We start from the raw sequence: 25,983 nt of genomic DNA on the forward strand, positions 1-25,983 counted from the left end.
CAGCAGCAGGAGAATCAAAATGTAGCAGGCAAGGACCGGACGTAAGCAGAATCCAGAAGACAAGAACGGGTCTGGAATGCAGGAACTCAAGCACAGACAAATGCAAACTTTGCAGGACACAAGGACCTTTGATGCTCAGGCACCTGGGAAGGGGGCTGGACCACTTATATAGGTGCAGGATGGCTGGAATTGGTCACACAGGTTACATGAATCACATGACATGACAGGTACTGGCCCTTAACGAGGTGCTACAGGGAACAGGCTGAAAGGCATGCTGTGTCCAGGGCTAGAAGGAAACCGTGGAGCATATTCTAGGAAGGACGGTGTCTGTAAGGACAGAGCCCAGGACCACAGCAGTGAATGGGAAGATACCAGCAGCTGATCACTGCAGCTACCTGCCCCGCAATGCTGCCACACGGACAATGATGGAAGCGACCAAGGAGGACAATACTCACCCTACCACGGATCCGGAGATTGAGGTGGTGAGTAAGGGAACATCGGCAGTCAGCAACCTCCGTTACAGGTTATCTTTGTACGGATGAGTGGTAATGTGATTATTAGTCTTCATACAATTTTTCATGTGTCGCCAGCACATCTCTGTTCACATGAGGCGATGTGCTTCCGACAAACATGAGTTTTAGGGATGCATGAAAGTTGCAATTACCTGTCAGATGTTTTCCCATTTGTCGTGTGATGGATGGCATATTTACACTGAGCAATGGTGGCCATCCTGAACAGGCCGACATTGTCGGTCCAGCACAGGTGACATGATTATTTCACTGCAATGTGCCACCCATGTGTGTGGGATGCCAACTATTCTCTCTGCCATTTTGTAGCTTATGAGAGGGCAATGGAATACTTAGCATCCAGCACACATGGGCACATCTCTCTGCTTCAGAAAAGGATTATGTAAGTGTGATTATTTTTCAATCACAAGTTACTGGAGAAGCATAAAAGCTGTATTCTTTCTAAGGTCTTTAAGTAGTCGTTCACTTTCGGGAGTCTTTTGGGCAGACCTCCACATGGACAGAACTATGGATGGAAGCATGCTTATCTGCTCCCTGCAACTGGGTTCTATCTCTTTCACTTCCCAGCTGCCGCTGCCCCACCCTGATCCCTGGGCATCAACATCCTGTTTGATGCAGGGACATGGCCACTGCAGCCAATGACTTGCTACTCCAGTTACGAGTCCCTCATGTGTCACGTCACTGATCCATGTGACATATGGGGTGACATGTCAGTGCTGCAGTGGCCATGGGACCTAGATCAAACAGTGGGGAGCAGGTAAATATGCTTCCCTCTGCAGGTCTGGCAATGCGGGGGTAATCTGCCTGATAGACTCCCAAAGGTGTGTAGTGGCCTGGAGCAGGGGTACTTTGAAATCTGGATGTTTGTGGACATTCTCCCCTGTTTCCATCAACTCCTTACTTTATTTCACTTTAAAGGGTTAACTTGCACTGACATATTGTTTAATACTGTGTAACTGCAATTTATATGTTTCTGTGATATATATCCTGTTCATTTGCACTGTGTTTGCATGACACGGTGGAAAGGGTTAATGAATACTGAGAGACATTTGGGACTTTCTAGCTAATAATGAGAAGCTAATGATTTTACACAGATACCACATGGGCTAAAGAGGAGTATGTTTTGGAGGGAAAGGGCCAGATTTGTTTACCACCAAATACAGACAGACTGCCCTTTTGAAAGTCTGTTTTAGCTATGTTGTAATGTCTGAAGACTTGCTTTTGTCTGTTTTGTTTTGTCATTCCCATTGAGTATTATTGAAGTTCTACTTCAAATCTATGACAGATGAAAAATGTAACAATGTATCTGTTTGGTTTGTGTTTCTCCACTCCACAGACCCAGGGTCACCAGTCCTGTGACCACGGAGCCATCCAGACTACTGAGCCACAAACCTTGGGCTACCAGCCTTTGGCCTGGGTACCCGCAAATGGCAGATTACAATAGGGGCATTCGGGTCAGCAGCCTCGAGCCCAGCATTGCTGGGGGAGCTAACACTGACCCGAATGCCCACATACTGTGGCAGGGAACGGAAGAGCATAGTTCCCTGCCCCGCCGCCAATCACCGCCATAGGCTTCAGGCCTATGCAGTAGTGAAATCCCGGCGCAGGTGGGCGTGATGATGTAATGATGTAATTGCGCGCCTGTGCCGGGACGCAGCACAGTGACGCGTGTACACCTGCCATCGCGCACCTGGACATAGGTGAGTATTTAGCTTTTATTATTATTTTTTTTTGTGCCAACTTTGGGGGACATGGGGGAGACACACAGGAGGACATATTACTGAAGATACAGTACATCAGGGGGAAATTACTATATTGTGGCTGGCTGTATGTGGGCAAATTACTAGGTGGGGGTTAATTATTATGGGGGGGTTACTGTGTGGGGGTAAATTATTATGGGAGCAATTACTATGTGGGGCAAATTACTATATGGGGCAGTGTGGTGGAAATTACTATGTGGGGACAGTGTGGAGGAAATTACTGTGTAGGGGCAGTGTGGGGGAAATCACTTTGTGGGGGCAGTGTGGTGGAAATTACTATGTGGGGGCAATGTGGGGGAAATTACTGTGTAGGGGCAGAATGGGGGAAATTGCTATGTGAGGGCAAATTACTATATGGGTGGAAATTACTGTGTGGGGGAAATTGCTATATGGGTGAGTGTGGGGGAAACTACAGTGTGGGGGCAGTGTGGTGGAAACTATTGTGGGGGGGGGCAGTGTGGTGGAAATTACTATATGGGGCAGTGTGGGGGAAATAACTGTGTGGGGGGAAACTACTGTGTGGGGGCAGTGTGGGGGAAATTACCATGTAGGGGCAGTGTGGGGGAAACTACAGTGTGGGGGAAATTACTATATGGGGGCAGTGTGGTGGATATTACTATATAGGCAGTGTAGGGGAAATTACTGTTTGGGGCAGTGTGGGGGAAACTGCTATGTGAGCGCAAATTACTATATGGGGCAGTGTGGTGGAAATTACTTTGTGGGGGCAATGTAGGGGAAATTACTGTGTGGGAAATTATTATTTGGGGGAAAATACTATATGGGGGCAATGTGGGGGAAATTACTGTGTGGGGGCAAATTACTATGGGGGATCACTATGTGGGGGCAGTGTGTGGGAAATTACTATATGGAGCAGCGTGGGGGGCGTTGCTATTGTGGAGGCACTGTAGGGGCAATTCTATTATTTTTGGGGACACTATAAGAGATTATTACCTGAAGCACAATATAGGGTGTTATTATTACTGGGGGCCCTCAAGGGGACATTATAACTGCTGTAGACACTATAGGGACATTTGGGGTAATTTATCAAACTGGTGTAAAGTAGAACTGGCTTAGTTGCCCATAGCAGCCAATCCGATTCCACCTTTTCATTTTTGACAGCTCTTTTGGAAATCCAGTTCTACTTTACACCAGTTTGATAAATTACCCCAATTATGTCTATTAGGGTCACAATTTTTTCAGCAGTATAGTACCTGGGGCATTGGGGAGGACAACAAGCACAGTATTGGGAGAGGCAGCATGATGACACTGTGAGGACACCAGGATGGGGAGGTTGATGGAAATAGTGAGAAATCTAACGTGTCTGTGTTACAAACTCTGTAGAGATGAGATGCAGCTGAAAGAATTTGTCATGGCGGTCTGGGTCAAACAGAGGAGAAGAGATGGGACATGACAGGAGATGTCCCTGGATGTCCTCCAAGTTTTTTTTAATTATAATTATTATAATATGTATTTTAAATTTGGCCACATTTTTCAGTTTAGGAGCCAAATTAGGGTAATTTGGAGTATTTTTTTTTTAGTCTAGAGATGTAAAATGGCCTAGGAACAGACTGTGGCGCTCCCGAAACACTGCAGCCTCTTCATACAAAAAAAACTAAACTAAAATGGAGGGGAGGGGTCCAAGTTGGGTAGACAGCCCCAGGCCTATCATGCACTTAATCCGCCCCTGGTGCCTTCTGAGAGAGAGGGGGATAGCTAGCTCAGGTCTTTCCTCAGCATGAACCCTTCTTCTGCCAGGGAGGAGACTGGAGAAGCCAGCCCAGTGCCATTACTGTGCGGGGCACAATCTGGCTCTGCTGTTTTCAGGAGCACAATTGAGTCATGGGTGGACAAGCATGATTGAGTCATGAGTGGAAGAAGTCACCATGGCAGATTTTTTGCCAATGCTCTGCTAGAGCAGAATTGAAGCTAAATGACAGTTTTTCCACAATTTAGCAAAAGTAATTTCTGTAATAAACCATGACAAGACAGTCTGAATATTCCTTTGACATTAAATTGAATGTGCAGATATCACAACATGGATAAGTTTTCATATGATCCCTAATAACCCCTCTTACTAATGTCACAAATAGAAAATATTCCAGTTCAGAAACCGAAACTTGAGGCAGAGGTTTATGTACAATGGGTCATATCTGTATGTCCTCTCCAAATAGAGGTCATTGAGAAACGCTCTTTATAAGATTGCACCATGACAATGACACTGCGAGATTTTTTATTTTTTTTAACTGTTTAAAGGGAATCTGTCACCTCCAAAAGTGATATAAAACTGCCAGCATTACCTTATAGCAGCCCCCAGTCTGTAACTGATCATGGGTGTGAGCCAGAAATTCATTAATCCATACTTCAGAAAAACGATTTTTTAATCTCCCTGAGCGCTCTGTTTGAAGTCAGGCGCGTGCCAGCAATAATCGGCTTCCGCGCTCACGCCGGTGAGTTATATTCACAGCGCAAACGTGATCACTGGCTTGCCTGTGAATATAACTCGCCGGCGCGCCGAATCAAGCCGGCCACCGCATGCGCAGTTACAACATTATGCCCGGCTGACTGCGGGAGCCCGAGATGGGATCGTGCAGTCACAAGCGGCGCACCGTGCAGGCGCCAGACTGGCACGATCCTAAGGAATGGTTAATATGTACATCATAGTCAGGAGGGGGCGGGGAAAAGGCGGACATTGCTTGACGTGAAGCAAGGAGGCCGCTGCCCCATTGACTTCAAGCATGACTGCAAACAGAGCGCTCAGTGAGATTAAAAAAGCATTTTTCTGAAGTATGGATTAGCGAATTTCTGGCTCACACACATGATCAGTTACAGACTAGGGGCTGCTATAAGGTAATGCTGGCAGTTTTATATCACTTTTGGAGGTGACAGGTTCCCTTTAAGTTGAACCACTGTCAAGTATTTTCCTTTTTCAAATCAAATCAGGCCAATTTTCATTAAACAAAAGTTATTTTTGGAATGTGATGGACACAAAGACATGGCCTGATTGCCTATTATCTGTGATCAGAAGATCCTATTGTGAAGTTCCCTAGTGGAACTACAAAAATTACCGATATGTTTATTTATTTTTAAAGTATTTACAATAAAGAAAAATATTTTATATGATAATATCATAAAAAGTGGTTTTATTTAGCAAAATATTTTAAAAAATACACATACACTGTATGTTATTGCCCGATATAACAAAGTTGGGGTACTTTCACACTAGAGTTTTTCTTTTCCGGCACTGAGTTCCGTCCGAGGGGCTCAATACCGGAAAAGAACTGATCAGTTTTATCCCCATGCATTTTGAATGGAGAGAAATCCGTTCAGGATGCATCAGGATGTCTTCAGTTCAGTCACTGAACGGCATTTTGGACGGAGGAAATCCGCAGCATGCTGCTGTATTATCCCTGTCCAAAATTCCGGATCAGTTGCCAGAATGCCGGATCTGGCATTAATTTATTAAAATACCGCATGCGCAGACCTTTAAAAATGTGGGAAAAAAATATAAACTGATCCGTTTGTCCATATGACAAATGGAGAGACAGATCTGTTCTTGCAATGCATTTGTGAGACGGATCCGGATCCGTCTACAAATGCTGTCCGTTTGCATGCAGATTGACGGATCTGGCAGGCAGTTCCGGCGACGGAACTGCTTGCCGGCTCACTTTGCCGCAAGTGTGAAAGTAGCCTTACATTATAGAAAAGGCTTCTTTCACACTGCCAGTAGGAGTTCTCTGGATCCATACTGCCTGCCGTCCCTATTGACTATATTGGGGTCTGGCCGAAATCCAGCCACTACCCAGAAAATATGCTGGGAATCAAATACTGCTGCAGTATGCCAGCCAAGACATTGGGTAGCGGCTGAATCTCTGCCAGACCCCATTATAGTAAATGTGGGCTGTTGGGCATTCCGGTAACATTTGGCAATGCCAGATCCGGAGAGCACTGGCAAGCTGTTCTGCCAGAATTCCAGCCAGCAGTGTGAAACAGGCCTATGAAGCTTGAATTGCTGTGTTTTTTTCCATTCGCCCTCTTTTCTAAAATCATCATAAAAGTTAATCAATAATTTAGAGACACCCTAAACTTGTAATATTAAACAAATTAAGCCCACATATGGCTACATCGATAGAAGAAAAAGTGCCAAAATAGGCTTGATCTTTAAAGAGTTAAAGTCCTTACATGCATGAATTTTGTCTAGCAGTTTTTAACTACTGTATTTTCCAGACTATAAGAGCAGACTATAACATGCACCTAGGATTTAGAAAAATATTTTTGATAGACCCCCAAATCAGACCCTCAAGCGCTATCAGCCTCAGATCAGACCCCCTCAGGATGGCGCTGCCACTCACTCACTGCTCCTTGGTCTTCTTCCGGCTCGCACTGCACTGTGACCTGATATCGCACAGCATCAGGTCATAGTGCGCACCTACGTGCGCAACATCCTGTCGCTGTATGGCGTTAGGACCTAGTGCATGGCAGAGCCCGGAAGAAGACCAGGGAGGATGAGTGCAGCCAACGCAGCGCTTCCCTCACGATCCCCATGGCTCCCGCCTGCTGATGACCGCTTCCATAATTTAAACGGTAATAAGCATTTGGACTATAAGATGCACTGCTACTTTTTCCTCACTTTTGTGGGTAAAAATATTGGATTACACTTACCATTAATCATTTTTCTTTGAGCCTAGGGTAGCTGTAGCCTATAATGCCTAAAAAAAATAATGAGGAGAACTCCAGGTAGCTTCCCTGCAAATCTGCTCAATTGAAGCTGAAGCTCTCTCTTCCCATAATGTGGAGGCAGATCTTGTAGAGTGAGCCCCAAACCCAGAGGGCGGAACTAGTCCCTTAGAAGAGTAAGCTAAGGCAATGGCCTGTCTGATCCACCTAGCAATGGTCTGAAAGGAGGCAGCAGAACCCTTCTTAGCTCCCTGAAACAAAAGCAGCAGACGAGAGGAGGCTCTCCAAGGCTGAGTAACCTTCAGATATTGTAAAATACACCTCCTAACATCTAGGCAATGGAACTCTGATTCTTTCTTAGGGGAGTCACAGAAGGAAGGTAGCACTATCTCCTGAGAGTGGTGAAAATGAGAAGAGACTTTTGGTAAAAAAGAAGGATCAGGAGAAATCGCTACCCGATCCTCCAAGATAACCAAATAGGGGGGATCAGCAGAGAGTGCACTGATCTCACTAACCCTTTTAGCCGAGGTAATGGCAAGCAGGAAAGCAAGCTTTAGGGAGAGCATCTTAGGGGAGATACTATGAATCGTCTCAAAGGGGTCAGAAGAGAGCGCAGAGAAGACCAAGTTTAAATCCCAAGGAGGGGTTTTGAGATAACCAAATAGGGGGGATCAGCAGAGAGTGCACTGATCTCACTAACCCTTTTAGCCGAGGTAATGGCAAGCAGGAAAGCAAGCTTTAGGGAGAGCATCTTAGGGGAGATACTATGAATCGTCTCAAAGGGGTCAGAAGAGAGCGCAGAGAAGACCAAGTTTAAATCCCAAGGAGGGGTTTTGACCTTAGAGACTGGTGATAACTTGGAGAGAGCTGTAACAGACCTCTTGATCCAGGGATGAACTGCTAGTCTAAACTATAACCAGGCACTTAATGCCGATATCTAGACTTTTAAAGTACTAGGCCTCTGGGCCTGAGTTTTTTCTTTCAACCTTCCTGCAAGAATTCTAGCACTAGCGAAATGTCAGGAACCTCTAGCACATCCACTGGTCTATTGGCGAATCTAAAAAACACCCTCCAAACTCTAAGGTAGATCTCAGAAGTAACCCTCTTCCGACTGGCCAACAGAGTGTTAACTACCTCTTCAGAAAGACCTCTTCCTTTTAAAATCTCCCTCTCAAGAGCCAAGCAGTCAGATAAAGATTTTTTTACTTCTGGGTGAAAGACTGGACCTTGAGACAGAAGCTCCTGAGGCTCCGGAAGCACCCACCGGGTTGCTATTGACATCCTGCTGTCATGGAACCATGAACCAGACGTACAACAAGAGATAAGTGGAAAATAAGAAGGTTTTATTGAAGAGCAAGCCGTAAGCAAAGTCCGAACGGATGGCTAAACCGAAGCAGGGTCTTGCGGAGACAGAGGTCAGGAACCAGAAGGGTAGTCAGACGAAGCCAGGAACAGGAACCAACGGGGTAGTCAGACGAAGCCGGAATCAGGAACCAACGGGGTAGTCAGACGAAGCCGGAATCAGGAACCAACGGGGTAGTCAGACGAGGCCAGGATCAGGAACCAGAAGCAGCAGCAGTCTTGGAAGCATGTGAACACAGGAGGACCAAGCAAGGAACTGAAGCCACAGACCTCCTATATATATGAGCTGGGCATCCAGCTCCTCCCAGTGGGAAGGAGGAGCCGCAGGGTGGGAGGCTACAAGAAAACCCAGAAACCAAGATGGCCGCCAGCACATGTCAAACGAAGGGAACAGCAAGGAGGTAAGACCATGACAGTACCTCCCCCTCAAGGGCCCCTCCTCCGCGGAGTAAGGAACGGTTTCTGAGGGAAGCGTGCGTGGAAGGCTCGGAGCAAAGCAGGAGCATGGACATCTGCGGAGGGAACCCAGGAACGCTCCTCTGGACCATAACCACGCCAATGGACCAAAAACTGCACCCGGCCGCGGACCAGGCGTGAGTCCAGGATATTGCTCACCTCATACTCCTCACGATTGCCCACTTGGACCGGACGAGGCCGAGGAATCGAGGAAGTGAAACGATTACACACCAGTGGCTTCAACAGGGAGACATGAAACACGTTGGAGATCCGCATGCCAGGAGGAAGCGCAAGGGCATAGGCTACCGGGTTTACCCTGCGAAGCACTCGGAAGGGACCAACAAAGCGAGGCGCCAGCTTGGGAGTGGGCACTCGAAGGTTGAGGTTGCGGGTGGACAACCATACGCGGTCTCCGACCTGGTAGGAAGGAGCGGGCGCTCGTCTGCGATCAGCCTGGAGTTTCTGGCGCTGCGCAGAGACCTCAAGGGACCTCTGGATCTGTACCCAAGAAGCACGTAGGACGGAAAGGTGATCCTCCACAGCCGGAATATCCTGGGGAGAGAATACCTCCGGTAACACGGCAGGTTGGAACCCATAATTGGCCATGAAGGGAGACGTCCCAGAGGAAGAGTTCACCGCCGTGTTTCCTGGCAAACTCAGCCCAAGGCAGGAGGTCAACCCAATTGTCTTGGTGATCGGAGACATAGCAACGAAGGAATTGCTCCAAGGCCTGATTGGATCGTTCTGCGGCCCCATTGGACTGAGGGTGGTAGGCCGAGGAGAAAGAGAGATGAATCCCCAACTGGGAGCAAAAGGCGCGCCAGAACCTGGACACAAACTGACTCCCCCGATCCGACACAATCTCCTTGGGCAAACCGTGCAACCGGAAGACCTCCCTGGCAAAAATCGAGGCCAACTCTTGTGCAGAGGGTAACTTCTTGAGAGGAACACAGTGGCACATTTTGGAAAACCGATCCACAATCATGAGAATGACCGTATGGCCTCGGGATGCAGGGAGGTCCACAATGAAATCCATCCCCAGGTGTGACCATGGACGCTCCCCGGTGGCTATGGGTTGCAAAAGGCCCAACGGAAGGTGCCGAGGGGACTTACTCTGGGCACAAACGGAGCATGCCGCTACATATGCGGCGATGTCGGAACGTAGAGAAGGCCACCAGAACAGACGTGAAACCGCCCAGGACAGCTGATTCTTTCCAGGGTGCCCCGCGGCCTTGGAGTTATGGTAGGTTCGCAACAACCGAGTGCGCAACTCCTCAGGCACAAAACATCTGCCGTTGGGTCTCCCAGAGGGAGCACCAGATTGAGCCGCCAAAATCTGCTCACCCAGAGGAGAAGTCAGGCTGGTGCGAATAGCGGCCAGGATCTGATTCGGGGGTATGACCGTAGTCGGAATCGACTCCTCCCCGGACAGCTCGGAGTACTGCCGTGATAAGGCATCCGCTCTGATGTTCTTGGAGCCGGGTAGGTAGGAGACCACGTAATTAAAACGTGACAAGAACAGAGCCCATCTGGCCTGACGTGGTGTCAATCTCTTGGCCTCAGAGAGGTAGGTCAGATTCTTGTGGTCCGTCAGGATGAGAACCGGAACCACCGAGCCCTCGAGCAAGTGCCTCCATTCTTTAAGGGCCTGCACGATGGCCAATAACTCCCTGTCACCAATCTGATAGTTGCACTCCGCGGAAGACAGTTTCCGGGAGTAAAACCCACAAGGAAGCAGAGGACCCTCTGGTGTTCTACGCTGAGACAGGAGGGCGCCTACTCCCGTCTCAGACGCGTCCACCTCGAGGACAAAAGGCAACCCAGGGTTGGGATGCGACAGAATCGGAGCCGACACAAAGGCGGACTTTAGAGCCTCAAAAGCTCGGATGGCCTCGAGCGGCCAGACCTGAGGATTACTGCCCTTCCTGGTCAGATCCGTGAGAGGCTTGGCTAGCATGGAAAAGTCCCTGATGAACTTCCGATAATAATTGGCGAAGCCCAAAAAGCGCTGCAGGGCACGAAGCCCACTGGGCTGGGGCCACTGTAAGACAGCCGTAACCTTCTCAGGATCCATGGAGAACCCCTCAGCGGAAATGATGTAACCTAAGAAGGTTACCTGGGATCGGTGAAATTCGCATTTCTCAAGCTTACCGAACAGCTTGTTCTCTCGTAAGCGTTGCAACACTCGTCTGACATCCAGAATGTGGGCCTCCATGGATGCAGAATATACCAAGATGTCATCCAAATAGACCACCACACACTGCTGCAACAGGTCACGGAAAACATCGTTGATGAATTCCTGGAAGACTGCGGGCGCATTGCACAACCCAAAGGGCATAACCAAGGATTCATAATGACCGGTCCTGGTGTTAAACGCGGTCTTCCACTCATCGCCCGCCTTGATCCTTACCAGGTTATATGCCGCCCTCAGGTCGAGTTTGGTAAAGACCGTGGCCCCTTTGAGGCGATCGAACAGCTCGGAAATCAAGGGTATCGGGTAAGCGTTCTTGATCGTGATGCGATTGAGACCCCTGTAATCGATGCAAGGCCTCAACTCGCCGCCCTTCTTTTTCACAAAGAAAAATCCAGCCCCTGCCGGGGACGAGGATTTGCGAATGTGTCCGCGTGAAAGCGCCTCCCTCACGTACTCCTCCATGGCCTCATTCTCCGCTACCGACAGTGGATAGACTTTGCCACGAGGAGGAACGGCACCGGATTGTAACTCTATGGCACAATCGTATGGGCGGTGCGGAGGTAGGGCAACCGCGCGCACCTTATCGAATACATCCCGGTACTCTTCGTATTCAGGAGGCAACAGAGAGTCCGAGGAAGTACACAGCAACTTGACAGGCCCATGGATGCAACTAGCCCCACACTGCGGTGACCACGAGAGGATCTCGACCGATCTCCAATCGAAAGTCGGATTATGCTTCTGGAGCCAGGGGTACCCCAAGACCACCGAGTAGTGTGGAGACGAAATAACCTGGAGACAGACCGACTCTCTGTGAACGGCACCAATGGCTATCCCCACTGGAAGGGTCTCATGAGTCACGTGTGGCGGCAGAAGGGGTCTGCCGTCTATCGCCTCAAGAGCCAGTGGGGAACCTCGAGGCTGCAGAGGAATGGAATTGGCGGCAACGAACACTCTATCAATGAACAAACCACCAGCACCAGAGTCCACCAACGCCTGGGTCGTCACCGAGCCCCCGACCCAGGAGAGGACAACCGTGATCAGTGGTTTGTCAACACGGGAAACCGGGGACGAGGAGACTCCACCCAAGATCTGCCCCCGACAGGACCTCAGGTGCGAGCGTTCTCCCGGACGGTTCGGACATGCCAACCGAAAATGCCCACCGAGACCACAGTACATGCATCGGCCCTCGCGTCTCCGGAGTACCCTCTCCCCCTCAGACAGGCGAGCAAACCCCCGCTGCATGGGTTCACCCCCAGACAAGTCATCCCCAGGAGGCGTGGGAGGAGAGGGAGGCACGGGTGGGACAGCAAACGTAGGCGCCAATCTGTTAGGAGACCTCCGCAGGCTCTCCTTAAAGGAAGGTCTCTCCCTGAGTCTGGTGTCAATCAAAATCAGGAAAGAAATAAGAGACTCGAGCTCCACTGGTAGGTCCTTAGCTGCAACCTCATCCTTCAAGGCATCCGAGAGACCATGAGAGAAAGCAGCGACCAGAGCCTCATTATTCCAGCCCACCTCTGCTGCCAGGGTACGAAACTCAATGGCGTATTCAGCTACGGATCGTGAACCCTGTCTGATGGACATAAGGAGCTTCGCAGCAGAGGCAGCACGAGCCGGCACATCGAATACCTTCCGAAGAGAAGCAACAAAACCGGAAAACTCGGCAACCACCGGATTGTTGTTCTCCCATAAAGGGCTGGCCCAGGCCAAGGCCTTGTCCGAGAGCAGCGAGATCAAGAAGCCCACCCTTGATCTCTCAGTAGGAAAGGCATGTGGCAGCAACTCGAAGTAAATGCCCACCTGGTTAAGGAAACCTCGGCACTGAGTTGGCTCTCCCCCAAAGCGCTGTGGAAGGGGGGCAGAAACGGTCATACCCTGAAACACCACAGGCGCAGCAACAGGTGTCAGGGTAGACTCTGGCGCAACAACCGGAGCGGCAGTAGGAGCGGGCCCAGGAGCGACAACCGACCCATCGGCAACGGAAGCTAAATGAGCCGTGCGTTCAAGCAGGGTTTGCAACGCCACAGCGAACCGACCCAACAGGTGATCCTGCTGATCAAGTCTGGCAACCAGCGTAGGTAGCGAGGGTGGCCCTGTACCGTCAGAATTCATGGCTTGGTCCTAATGTCATGGAACCATGAACCAGACGTACAACAAGAGATAAGTGGAAAATAAGAAGGTTTTATTGAAGAGCAAGCCGTAAGCAAAGTCCGAACGGATGGCTAAACCGAAGCAGGGTCTTGCGGAGACAGAGGTCAGGAACCAGAAGGGTAGTCAGACGAAGCCAGGAACAGGAACCAACGGGGTAGTCAGACGAAGCCGGAATCAGGAACCAACGGGGTAGTCAGACGAAGCCGGAATCAGGAACCAACGGGGTAGTCAGACGAGGCCAGGATCAGGAACCAGAAGCAGCAGCAGTCTTGGAAGCATGTGAACACAGGAGGACCAAGCAAGGAACTGAAGCCACAGACCTCCTATATATATGAGCTGGGCATCCAGCTCCTCCCAGTGGGAAGGAGGAGCCGCAGGGTGGGAGGCTACAAGAAAACCCAGAAACCAAGATGGCCGCCAGCACATGTCAAACGAAGGGAACAGCAAGGAGGTAAGACCATGACACCTGCGGAGCCAGGAGAACCAAACTCTTCTCGGCCAGAAGGGGACTATAACTATTACAGTGGCCTCCTCCTCTCTGATCTTTTTAAGAACCCTCTGTAAAATTTTTAGGGGGGGAATGCCATAGCGAAATCCCTGTCTCCAAGATTGAAACAATGCGTCCACAGCTTTCGGATGTTCCCCCGGAGATAGGGAATAGAAAAACTTCTAACTTTCTGTTTGATCTGGTGGCATAAAGATCTATCTCCGGAATCCCCCATAATGCTGTGACCTGGTTGAAAACCCTCTGATCTAAGGACCACTCCCCCTGGTTTAGTTGGTGACGACTGAGGGAGTTCGCTTTCACATTGTCCAAGCCATTGAGATGCAGAGCAGAAAGAGAAGATCGAGAAGCTTCTGCAATTATCTGATGGGTAAGGGACATGAGGCCCAAAGCTCTTGTACCTCCCTGCCGATTGATATAGGCTATGGCTGTTGTGTTGTCCGAGTAAATATTTACATTTCTGCCCCTGATAACTGGAAGACTCTGTTCCAGGGCTAACTTGATCGCATTTAATTCCCTGAAATTGTGAGACTGGGATAAGGCTCTGCTGTCCCAGCTCCCCTGCAACAGAAGGGATTCCACATGGGATCCCCAACCGGATGGACTTTCATCTGTAGTCAAAAGAAGAACCGCTTCTCTGATCCATGGAACCCCTTTTTGAAGATTCTCTAAATTCATCCACCACTCCACCACCTCAAGGAGCTCAGAATCCGAGGAGATAGAGATACCTCTTAGTCCGGCGAGAGTATACATCTGTCCTATTGCTGTAAAATCTGAAGTTGTAGAATTCTTGAATGATATTGGGCCCATCAGGGGCATTGCTAGAGTCTGAAGAGATCCGGGGCACGAGGCCACGTGAAGCCCCCACCCCATGAAGCCACGCCCTCATCACCAAAGGGGGGGCCCTTCACAGTAGTTATTAACCCCTTTCAGCAGTCCCCCCTTCAGTGAATGGGGGACTGCTGAATGGGGTTAATAACTACAGTGAAGGGCCTAGCGGTCTGGGCAACCCCACAGATCCCCCATAAGTGTCATCCCCAGATCCCCTCCACGCCCAGCGCCGCCTCCTAGCTAATTTATTCATGTCACTTGCCTCCGTGTAATCTCGCACAGGTGCACTGGCAGAGGCATCGTCAAACAAGGTGCGCTGGAAGACGGCGCATCGCTTGACGATGCCTCTGCCAGTGCGCCTGTGCGAGATTACACAGAGGCAAGTGAATAAATTAGCTAGAGCGGCGCCGCGGGCCCCCGCCAGCCTTGCATTTGGGGCACTGGACAAAACATCCAGGACTCCAGCCCCGAATGTTCTGACCTAATGACGCCCCTGGGGCCCATTCTTCTCCTGGAATTGCAGCCGTCATGAGGCCCAACACAGACATGGCCTCTCTTAGGGTGACAGACGGGTGCGAGCGAATGTGTTAGACCCTGGACTTGATTTGTAAGGCCTTCTGAAGGGGCAACAGACACTTCTGGGCTCTGGAGTCTAGAATCATCCCCAGGAAGTTGCACCTCTGGCTTGGACATAAACTGGACTTTTCTAGATTTATCTCCCATCCTAGCTTTTCTAGAACTTCCTTCAACCAGGCAATCTGCCTCTGAAGGGCCCCATACGTTTCGGACAAGAGAAGAAAGTCGTCCAGGTAAGGTATGATGGCTATCTCTTTCTCCCTCACATTGGCCATCATTTTTTAAACAATTTTCGTGAACACCCTCGTAGCCTGCGAAAGCCCAAAGGGTAAGGCCTGAAATTGAAGAACTTCCTGCTCCGATTGGACTGCTACCCTCAGAAACTTTTGATGGCTGAGATGGATAGTTTTACGACCAGAGGATGTGGATCCTCTGGGTCAGCGTATAGAGGACTGATTTTAGCCCTATATTGCTGACTCTGAGTCAGGATACTGGTGCTTGCACCAGCCACCCAGAAGGCTGCTAACCACAGCAGTGGGAACAGAGTCTAATACAGGCAGATTAACGGAACAGAAGAGCTTTACTGATAAACGGAAACCAACTTGCAATAAAGGTAAACACAGTTCAGATAAATGCAGAGTGTAGAATCAGGTGGTCTCGTTGTCAGGCAGTGCAGGGTCAGGAATCCAGGAAGACTTACAGGAGGCAATGGGCAGATGCGTAGTCAGGTGGTGCAGACGTCGATAATCCAGATGATCCAACAGGCAGACGGCAGGCAGATTTGTAGTCAAAACAGTGCAGAGGTCATTAGTCCAGGTAATCCAACAAGCAGGCGATAAAAAGATTCGAGGTCAAACAAAGCAGAGGTCAAAATCCAACAAACAGTCCAGAACACAGAAGGATGCTTCAGCAGGAGTAAACAGGTAATACAACCATGCTTGGGCGCTTCCTGCCAAGTGAAGCTGCCTTAAATATACAAGGCACTGCCTTTGGGTGGGAACGGCAATCAGGACCCAGCTGCCTACTCCCATAAGACAGGGAGAGGTGCGCGCGCTATAGCGCATCAGATGGCACCTGGCAGTGAGGACAGATGTGGCAGTATGCTGATGGGCGCCTGCATCTCCGGCCAGGTAAGCCAGTACCGGGATCCATGGCGCTGTGATATGCGGACGTGGGGCTGCCAACCTGCGGTGGGTACACTGACCCAATACTGACAGATAGGAACATGGTAATATGCATCCCTCAGGTCCACAGTGGCCATAAAGCAGTTCAGGAAAAGATTGCTTACTGCTGACCTGATGGACGAAACCTCTAGTACACCAGATACTGATTTAAGCACTTTAGTTTTATTATGGTCCGAAATTAACCATTTGGTTTCTTGACAAGAAACGGGGAGAGTAAAACCCTTTTGTCACTTCCTGCTCTGGGATCTTTCTCAATACTTTTTTCTCTATTAGAGAAAGAACCTCTGTAATGATAGCTGACTGTAATCTGTGACCACAAACCTCCCCTCTGGAATGCTCTGAAAATGTAATGTTAGGCCTTCCCTTACCACCGAGTTTATCCAAGCACTGTCGTAAATCTCCTGCCACCGATGTGCAAACAGAGACAGACGACCTCTGACAGGGGGCCTGGCGTCATTGGGACTTTTTCTTAGAGGCATCAGAGCCGGAAAAAAGAAATACTTTATTCTTTCTAGTGACACCAGAAAACTGCTTTTCTCTTTTCTTTCCCTTCGAAACCTTCTTTATTAAATCTAGGACGGAAAGATCTCCTAGGGGGTTGACTAGCGGAGGGAAAACCTTTTTTCTTGTCGGAAGCCTTTTCAAAAAGGTTGTCATGGACTGGGCTAAACAAAAACTCACCCTGACATGGGATAGCACAAAGCTTAGCCTTAGAGGAAGCGTCCCCATTCCAGCCCTTTAGCCAAATAACCCTACGGGCAGAGTTGGATAAGGCCGAAGCCCTGGCAGAGAATCTTAAGGAATCTAAAGAGGCATCAGCCAAGAAATCTAGGGCATTGTTTATGGGGAAGGAGATAAGCAACTGCTCCCTAGGGTTACCCCCATTAATGTGGGCCTTTAACTCTCCCATCCACATCTTTAGGGACCTAGCAACAGAGGTAGCAGCAATAGCAGGTTTAAAGGCTGCTGCAGAGGCCTTCCAATTTTTCTTTAAGTATACCTCTGCCCTTCTGTCCATTGGGTCCTTAAGGGAACCCATATCTTCAAAGGGTAGAGAATTTTTCCTGGACATCTGTCCCTGCCAGTTCTGTGAGAACATCTGACGGACGTTCTTCTCTAACTCTTCTATGACGTTCTTTGTTTTGGTTTCACTTTGTCATCTACTTTCCTTCTGCCAGGTGTCACTTATTTAGACGAATCATCTTTCTTTATATTCCCTCCCATACTGCCTCACTTTGCTGTTTATACTACTACCTGGATAAAGTGTTCACTGCTGGAGGCTGTTGCTGCTGTTTGCTCAGATAAGTCTTTTCCTTTATTGTGTTTCCTTGCTGGCTTTATTCTAGGTGACCCTGACTCCGTCCGTATTAAGTGCAGGGAGCCGGTGGTCGTGTCCCCCCACTATTATAGGGTTTTCAGGTATCACACAGTCTTAGGTACGTGGGCATGCAATTGTCTACCATTCAGACCCTTGCATGTGCATAGCAGTCAGGGAGAGCTCTTAGGGTGTTGAAGGGCTCACCCATATGCTCCTTAGTTTGGGATCAAGCCAGTCGGTCGTTTATTTATAAGTTCCAGCTATCTGCAACTTCACCCGTGACAACATCTTAGCCACGGGAGCATCCAGCTTTGGGGGCCTTTCCCAGGGGGCAGAGACCGCTTCATCAAATGGATATATCTGTTTAACAGAGGAAGGAACGAAAAACTTCCTATCTAGTCTCTTTCATTCCCTGGCAATTACCACCTTAATGTTCTTATGTACATCAAACACCTTCCTCTTTCTAGGACGTAGGCCCTCAAACATAGAGTCTTGCACTGATTGCTGAGGTCTTTGATCATCCAATCCCATAGTAGCTCTAACTGCCTTGACTAGGGAGTTGGTGTTCTCAGTATGAAACAGCGGTTTTTCTGTGGCCTCGTCCTCAGAAGAATCGTCCGATGACAAACACTCTCCTTCTTCCTCCAACCCAGATAAAATATCGCTGTCACTGGAGGGGGAATCTTTAGCTTCAGCAGCAAAAGTACCGGGGCGACATTTAATCAATCCGCTAACCAACTCTCTGGCCTCATACCTGATCATCTGCTTAATACTGCTCATCAAGAATGAAGCTTCCTCTTCCATTTACTTGCTGACACATCCTTGACAAGGGGGTTAAGCCATGCAGAGGGTAGCTTCTTTTTACAAACTGCACACCCACACCCTCTCTTTAGCTCTGGAGGTCTTTCTGGAAGACTCCTTAGACACCTAGGCACAAACAAACATAACCCCATAAGCAATACTAAATTAAAATCTGCTGGGGAATGACCCCTCTTACCCCACCGTGGTACCGATGTATCATTGGTGGTCTCAGCGTGGCTGAACCTGCTCCATTCCTTACACAGGAAACTCAGCCCAAATGTGAAACTGCCAGCTCTTCAGTCCGCATGGCAGTGTGCTGGCTGGGCATTTAGTACTCGGCGCGCGCTGCTGGCTCCCTCCCCTTCTGGTCCGCAGCGTCGGCTTCCTCCCACCACCGCACCCGGAAGTGCAGACATATGCGGGCCGATGGCCGAACATTCGAACACGGCCGCAGAGGTTCGCAGAAGGCCCAGAAGGTACAAACCCCCCCCCACCCCCCCACCCCCAGGTCTAGGGAAGGGGACGGAAGGTGAGGGACAGACTCTGGAGCCCAGACTTAGCAGCGGCTCCCCATGGAGACTTATGGCGCTCGGGGTAACCCTCCTCACTTGCATAAATTGCCAGGGCCCCCGCAGCTCTAGTAGTGTGCCGGCAATCCAATTCCTTCCTGCCTCTTAGGACAGGAAATAGAACTGGAGGTGGAGGGGAGGACCCCTCTTTTAATAAGGCGTTCGGGTTCCTGTTTCCTGTCCAGAGGAGGAGGCCATCTCCCCAGGGGTGCTGTCCTAGGCGAAAGAGAAAAGAGCGTCTTATAATACGATAAAATACAGTTGTTATAAACAATCACAAGGATAACTGAAGGTGTTTTTTTGCCACTTGCTGTTTTTTTGGCATTTTTTTTTGCACACAGTGGGTCTGATCAGTGGGTCTGATTTATCAAGACAAGGTGAAGGCCTCATATTAAATTAAAGGGAATCTGTCACCTGTGTTATGCTGCTAGGTTCTAACAGCTCCACCACATGCTAATGAGTCCTGATATTCAGAAGCTCATGGCTCTCCCCACCCACTTACCTCTGACAGTTTCTTCTATATCACTTAGCAGAATGCTATTCAATAAAATGTATCTGTATAGCACCACCTGCGGTTTGTTCTTTTCCTTATTTCTTGTCCACCTCACTCAGTTGGTCGCACATGCTCATTTTACATCTTCAAGGTTGTGTGCGGTATTGCAGCTTAGTACATGTGTAAAAGGTGTAGATAGGCTTACTTCTTTGCCACAAGGTTATAAGCTTGATACTTCTGACTTCTCTGACCTGTGCACCTAATCAATATCCTAATCATTGAATAATAGTTCTTAGGACTATGGATTTATACCATGTCTATATGATAAAGCCAGTACTGAGCTGTGGAGTCATAGCAACCTACAGTATTTCCCATATTACACATTTTCAGTAGATATAAAAAGTCTACACACCCCTGTTAAAATGTCAGGTTTCTGTGATGTAAAGAAATGAGACAAAGATAAATCATTTCAGAACCTTTTCCACCTTTAATGTGACCTATAAACTGTACAACTCAATTGAAAAACAAACTGAAATCTTTGAGGTAGAGGGAAGAAAAAATATAAAAATAAAATAATATGGTTGCATAAGTGTGCACACCCTTAAACTAACACTTTGTTGAAGCAGCATTTGATTTTATTACAGCACTATTTTTGGGTATGAGTCTATCAGCATAGCACATTTTGACTTGGCAAGATTTGCCCACTCTTCTTTGCAAAAACATTCCAAATCTGTCAGATTGCGATGGCATCTCCTGGGCACAGCCCTCTTCAGAGTACCCCACAGACTTTCAATCGGATTCAGGTCTGGGCTCTGGCTGGGCCATTCCAAAACTTTAATCTTCTTCTGGTGAAGCTATTCCTTTGTTGATTTGGATGTATGCTTTGGGTCGTTGTCATGTTGAAAGATGAAGTTCCTTTTCATGTTCAGCTTTCTAGCAGAAACCTGAAGGCTTTGTGCCAATATTGACTGGTATTTGGAACTGTTCATAACTCCCTCTAGCTTAACTAAGGCCCCAGTTCCAGCTGAAGAAAAACAGCCCCAAAGCATGATGCTGCCACCACCATGCTTCACTGTGGGTATGGTGATCTTTTGGTGATGTGCAGTGTTGTGTTTGTGCCAAACATATCTTTTGGAATTATGGCCAAAAAGTTCAACTTTGGTTTCATCAGACCATAACACCTTTTCCCACATGCTTTTGGGAGACTCCAGATGTGTTTTTGCAAAATGTAGCCTGGCTTGGATGTTTTTCTTTGTAAGAAAATGCTTTCTTTCGTCTTGCCACTCTACCCCATAGCCCAGACATATAAAGAATAAGGGAGATTGTTGTCACATGTACCACACAGCCAGTACTTGCCAGATATTCCTGCAGCTCCTTTAATGTTGCTGTAAGCCTCTTGGTAGCCTCCCAGACCAGTTTTCTTCTCACCTTTAATCAATTTTGGTAATGTCACTGTTGTGCCATATTTTCTCCACTTGATGATGACTGTCTTCACTGTGTTCCATATCTAATGCCTTGGAAATTCTTTTGTACCCTTCTCCTGACTAATACCTTTTAACAATAAGATGCCTCTGATGCTTTGGAAGCTCTCTGTGGACCATGGCTTTTGCTGTGGGATGCGACTAAGAAAATTTCAGGAAAGACCAACTAGAGCATCTGAACTTTATTTGGGGTTAATCAGAGGCACTTTAAATCAGTAGTGCCCAACCATTTTTCGTCTGAGGGCCGCACTAGACTTGGTATAAATTTCGCGGGCCGGAACCAGGTAGCTTTGCCAGAAAGAAATGCAAACGCTGTGAGGGGGCACGTGTGAGCATTACTACTGTGAAGAGGGCACATATCTGGCATAACTACTGTGAGGGGGCACATATCAGGGCATAACTACTGTGAGGGGGCACATAGGGCATAACTACTGTGAGGGGGCACATATCTGGGCATAACTACTGTGAGGAGGGCACATATCAGGGCATAACTACTGTGAAGAGGGCACATATCTTGGCATTATTACTGTGAGGGGGCACATATCTGGGCATAACTACTGTGAGGGGGCACATATCAGGGTATAACTACTGTGAGCAGGGCACATATCAGGGCATAACTACTGAGGGGGCACGAGTGAGATTTACTACTGTGAAGAGGACACATATCTGGCATAACTACTGTGAGGGGGCACATAGGGCATAACTACTGTGAGGAGGGCACATATCAGGGCATAACTACTGTGAAAAGGGCACATATCTGGCATAACTACTGTGAGGGGCACATATCTGGGCATAACTACTGTGAGGGGCACATATCAGGGCATAACTACTGTGAGGAGGGCACATATCAGGGCATAACTAATATGAAGAGGGCACATATCTGGGCATAACTACTGTGAGGGGACACATATCTGGGCATAACTATTGTGAGGGGGCATGTGCGAGTATTACTACTGTGAAGAGGGCACATATCTGGCATAACTACTGTGAGGGGGCACATATCAGGGCATAACTACTGAGGGGGCACATATCAGGGCATAACTACTGTGAGGGGGCACATATCTGGGCATAACTACTGTGAGGGGGCACATCAGGGCATAACTACTGTGAGGGGGCACATATCAGGGCATAACTACTGTGAGCGGGCACATATCAGGGCATAACTATTGTGAGGGGGCATGTGCGAGTATTACTACTGTGAAGAGGGCACATATCTGGCATAACTACTGTGAGGGGGCACATATCAGGGTATAACTACTGTGAGGGGGCACATATCAGGACATAACTACTGTGAGGGGGCACATATCAGGGCATAACTACTGTGAGGGGGCACATATCTGGTCAGAACCAGCTAAATTTCGCGGGCCGGAACCAGGTAGCTTTGCCAGAAAGAAATGCAAACGCTGTGAGGGGGCACGTGTGAACATTACTACTGTGAAGAGGGCACATATCTGGCATAACTACTGTGAGGGGGCACATATCAGGGCATAACTACTGTGAGGGGGCACATATCAGGGCATAACTACTGTGAGGGGGCACATATCAGGGCATAACTACTGTGAGAGGGCACATATCTGGGCATAACTACTGTGAGGAGGGCACATATCAGGGCATAACTACTGTGAAGAGGGCACATATCTTGGCATTATTACTGTGAGGGGGCACATATCTGGGCATAACTACTGTGAGGGGGCACATATCAGGGTATAACTACTGTGAGGAGGGCACATATCAGGGCATAACTACTGTGAGGGGGCACATATCAGGGCATAACTACTGTGAGGAGGGCACATATCAGGGCATAACTACTGTGAAGAGGGCACATATCTGGCATAACTACTGTGAGGGGCATATATCTGGGCATAACTACTGTGAGGGGCACATATCAGGGCATAACTACTGTGAGGAGGGCACATATCAGGGCATAACTAATATGAAGAGGGCACATATCTGGGCATAACTACTGTGAGGGGGCACATATCTGGGCATAACTATTGTGAGGGGGCATGTGCGAGTATTACTACTGTGAAGAGGGCACATATCTGGCATAACTACTGTGAGAGGGCACATATCAGGTATTAACTACTGTGAGGGGGCACATATCAGGACATAACTACTGTGAGGGGCACATATCAGGGCATAACTACTGTGAGGGGGCACATATCTGGGCATAACTACTGTGAGGGGGCACATATCAGGGCATAACTACTGTGAGCGGGCACATATCAGGGCATAACTATTGTGAGAGGGCATGTGCGAGTATTACTACTGTGAAGAGGGCACATATCTGGCATAACTACTGTGAGGGGGCACATATCAGGGCATTACTACTGTGAGGGGGCACATATCAGGACATAACTACTGTGAGGGGGCACATATCAGGGCATAACTACTGTGAGGGGGCACATATCAAGGCATAACTACTGTGAGGGGGCACATATCTGGGCATAACTACTGTGAGGAGGGCACATATCAGGGCATAACTACTGTGAAGAGGGCACGAGTGAGCATTACTACTGTGAAGAGGGCACATATCTGGCATAACTACTGTGAGGGGGCACATATCTGGGCATAACTACTGTGAGGGGGCACATATCAGGGCATAACTACTGTGAAGAGGGCACATATCTGGGCATAACTACTCTGAGGGGGCACATATCTGGGCATAACTACTGTGAGGGGGCCTGTGCAAGCATTACATCTGTAAAGAGGGCACATATCTGGGCATAACCACTGTGAGGGGCACATATCAGGGTATAACTACTGTGAGGAGGGCACATATCAGGGCATAACTACTGTGAAGAGGGCACATATCAGGGCATAACTACTGTGAGGGGGCACGAGTGAGCATTACTACTGTGAAGAGGGCACATATCTGGCATAACTACTGTGAGGGGGCACATATCTGGGCATAACTACTGTGAGGGGGCACATATCAGGGCATAACTACTGTGAAGAGGGCACATATCTGGGTATAACTACTGTGAAGAGGGCACATATCTGGGCATAACTACTGTGAGGGGGCATGTGCGACTATTACATCTGTGAAGAGGGCACATATCTTGGCATTATTACTGTGAGGGGGCACATATCTGGGCATAACTACTGTGAGGGGGCATGTGTGAGCATTACTACTGTGAAGAGGGCACATATCTTGGCAGTATTACTGTAAGGGGGCATGTGATGTATAAATGTGTGTAATGTATGTAGTGCAGTATGTGATGATCACACACTGCACTACATACATTACACACATGTATACATAACATACTACGCTGTCACCTTCTTCTGCAGGTCTACCTTGATGTCTGCTCTTTAGGCTTCAGTCAGATCCTCCACCACCATGCTTGCGCCGTGTGCCTGACACCACTAGGAGCTGGCCCCTCCTCTTTTCATCTCCCGCCGGCTTCTTCTACAGCAGGGCGCGCTATCGCTCCAGTGCCCGCCCAATCAGGGGCGTAGCTAGAAATGACTGGGCCCCATAGCAAAAAAATGTTTGCCCCCCCCCCCCTCCCGGATCTCCCACCCCCACATACCTATTGGACCTCCCACCCCTTCCAGAGCTCCCACCCAAACACCCCTCCAGGACCTCCCACCCCAACATCCCCACACCCCTCCCTAGATCCCCCTAAGTGTCATCCACAGATCCCCCTCAGTGTCATCCACAGATCCCCCCTCAGTGTCATCCACAGATCTCCCCTCAGTGTCATCCACAGATCCCCCCCTCAGTGTCATCCACAGATCCCCCCCTCAGTGTCATCCACAGATCCCCCCTCAGTGTCATCCACAGATCCGCCCCCTCAGTGTCATCCACAGATCCGCCCCCTCGGTGTCATCCACAGATCCGCCCCCTCGGTGTCATCCACAGATCCGCCCCCTCGGTGTCATCCACAGATCCGCCCCCTCAGCGTCATCCACAGATCCCCCCCAGCGTCATCCAGAGATATCCCCCCCTCAGCGTCATCCAGAGATATCCCCCCCTCAGCGTCATCCAGAGATATCCCCCCCTCAGTGTCATCCAGAGATATCCCCCCCTCAGCGTCATCCACAGATATCCCCCCCTCAGCGTCATCCACAGATATCCCCCCTCAGCGTCATCCACAGATATCCCCCCCTCAGCGTCATCCACAGATATCCCCACCTCAGCGTCATCCACAGATCCCCCCCCTCAGCATCATCCACAGATCCGCCCCCTCAGCGTCATCCACAGATATCCCTCCCTCAGCGTCATCCACAGATATCCCCCCCTCAGAGTCATCCACAGATTTCCCCCCCCCTCAGCGTCATTCACAGATATCCCCCCCCTCAGCGTCATCCACAGATATCCCCCCCCTCAGCGTCATCCACAGATATCCCCCCCTCAGTGTCATCCAGAGATATCCCCCCCTCAGTGTCATCCACAGATATCCCCCCTTCAGCGTCATCCACAGATATCCCCCCCTCAGCGTCATCCACAGATATCCCCCCTCAGCATCATCCACAGATATCCCCCCCTCAGCGTCATCCACAGATATCCCCACCTCAGCGTCATCCACAGATCCCCCCCCCTCAGCATCATCCACAGATCCGCCCCCTCAGCGTCATCCACAGATATCCCTCCCTCAGCGTCATCCACAGATATCCCCCCCTCAGAGTCATCCACAGATTTCCCCCCCCCCTCAGCGTCATTCACAGATATCCCCCCCCTCAGCGTCATTCACAGATATCCCCCCCCTCAGCGTCATCCACAGATATCCCCCCTCAGCGTCATCCACAGATATCCCCCCCTCAGCGTCATCCACAGATATCCCCCCCTCAGCGTCATCCACAGATCCCCCCCCTCAGCATCATCTACAGATCCCCCCCCCCTCAGCGTCATCCACAGATATCCCCCCCTCAGCATCATCCACAGATCCCCCCCCTCAGCGTCATCCACAGATCCCCCCCCAGCGTCATCCACAGATATCCCCCCCTCAGCGTCATCCACAGATCCCCTCCTCAGCGTCATCCACAGATATCCCCCCTCAGCATCATCCACAGATCTCCTCCCCACCCAGAGCCGCTTCCTAGCTAATTTTTTCACTGCACTTGCCTCTGTGAAATTGAGAAGAAGCGCCGTAATCTC

At 49.3% G+C, this 25,983-nt stretch overlaps 1 protein-coding gene across 1 annotated transcript in view; it reads right to left on the reverse strand.

The window, feature by feature from the left end:
* The window catches only part of LOC122928614 (testicular acid phosphatase homolog), a 156,204-nt gene that overhangs the window by 92,646 nt on the left and 37,575 nt on the right, over positions 1-25,983 (reverse strand). The gene's annotated exons all lie outside the window — the stretch shown is intronic.

The sequence above is a fragment of the Bufo gargarizans genome, chromosome 2 (genome assembly GCF_014858855.1).
Source record: "Bufo gargarizans isolate SCDJY-AF-19 chromosome 2, ASM1485885v1, whole genome shotgun sequence".
In the NCBI taxonomy this organism is placed as follows: Eukaryota; Metazoa; Chordata; class Amphibia; order Anura; family Bufonidae; genus Bufo; species Bufo gargarizans.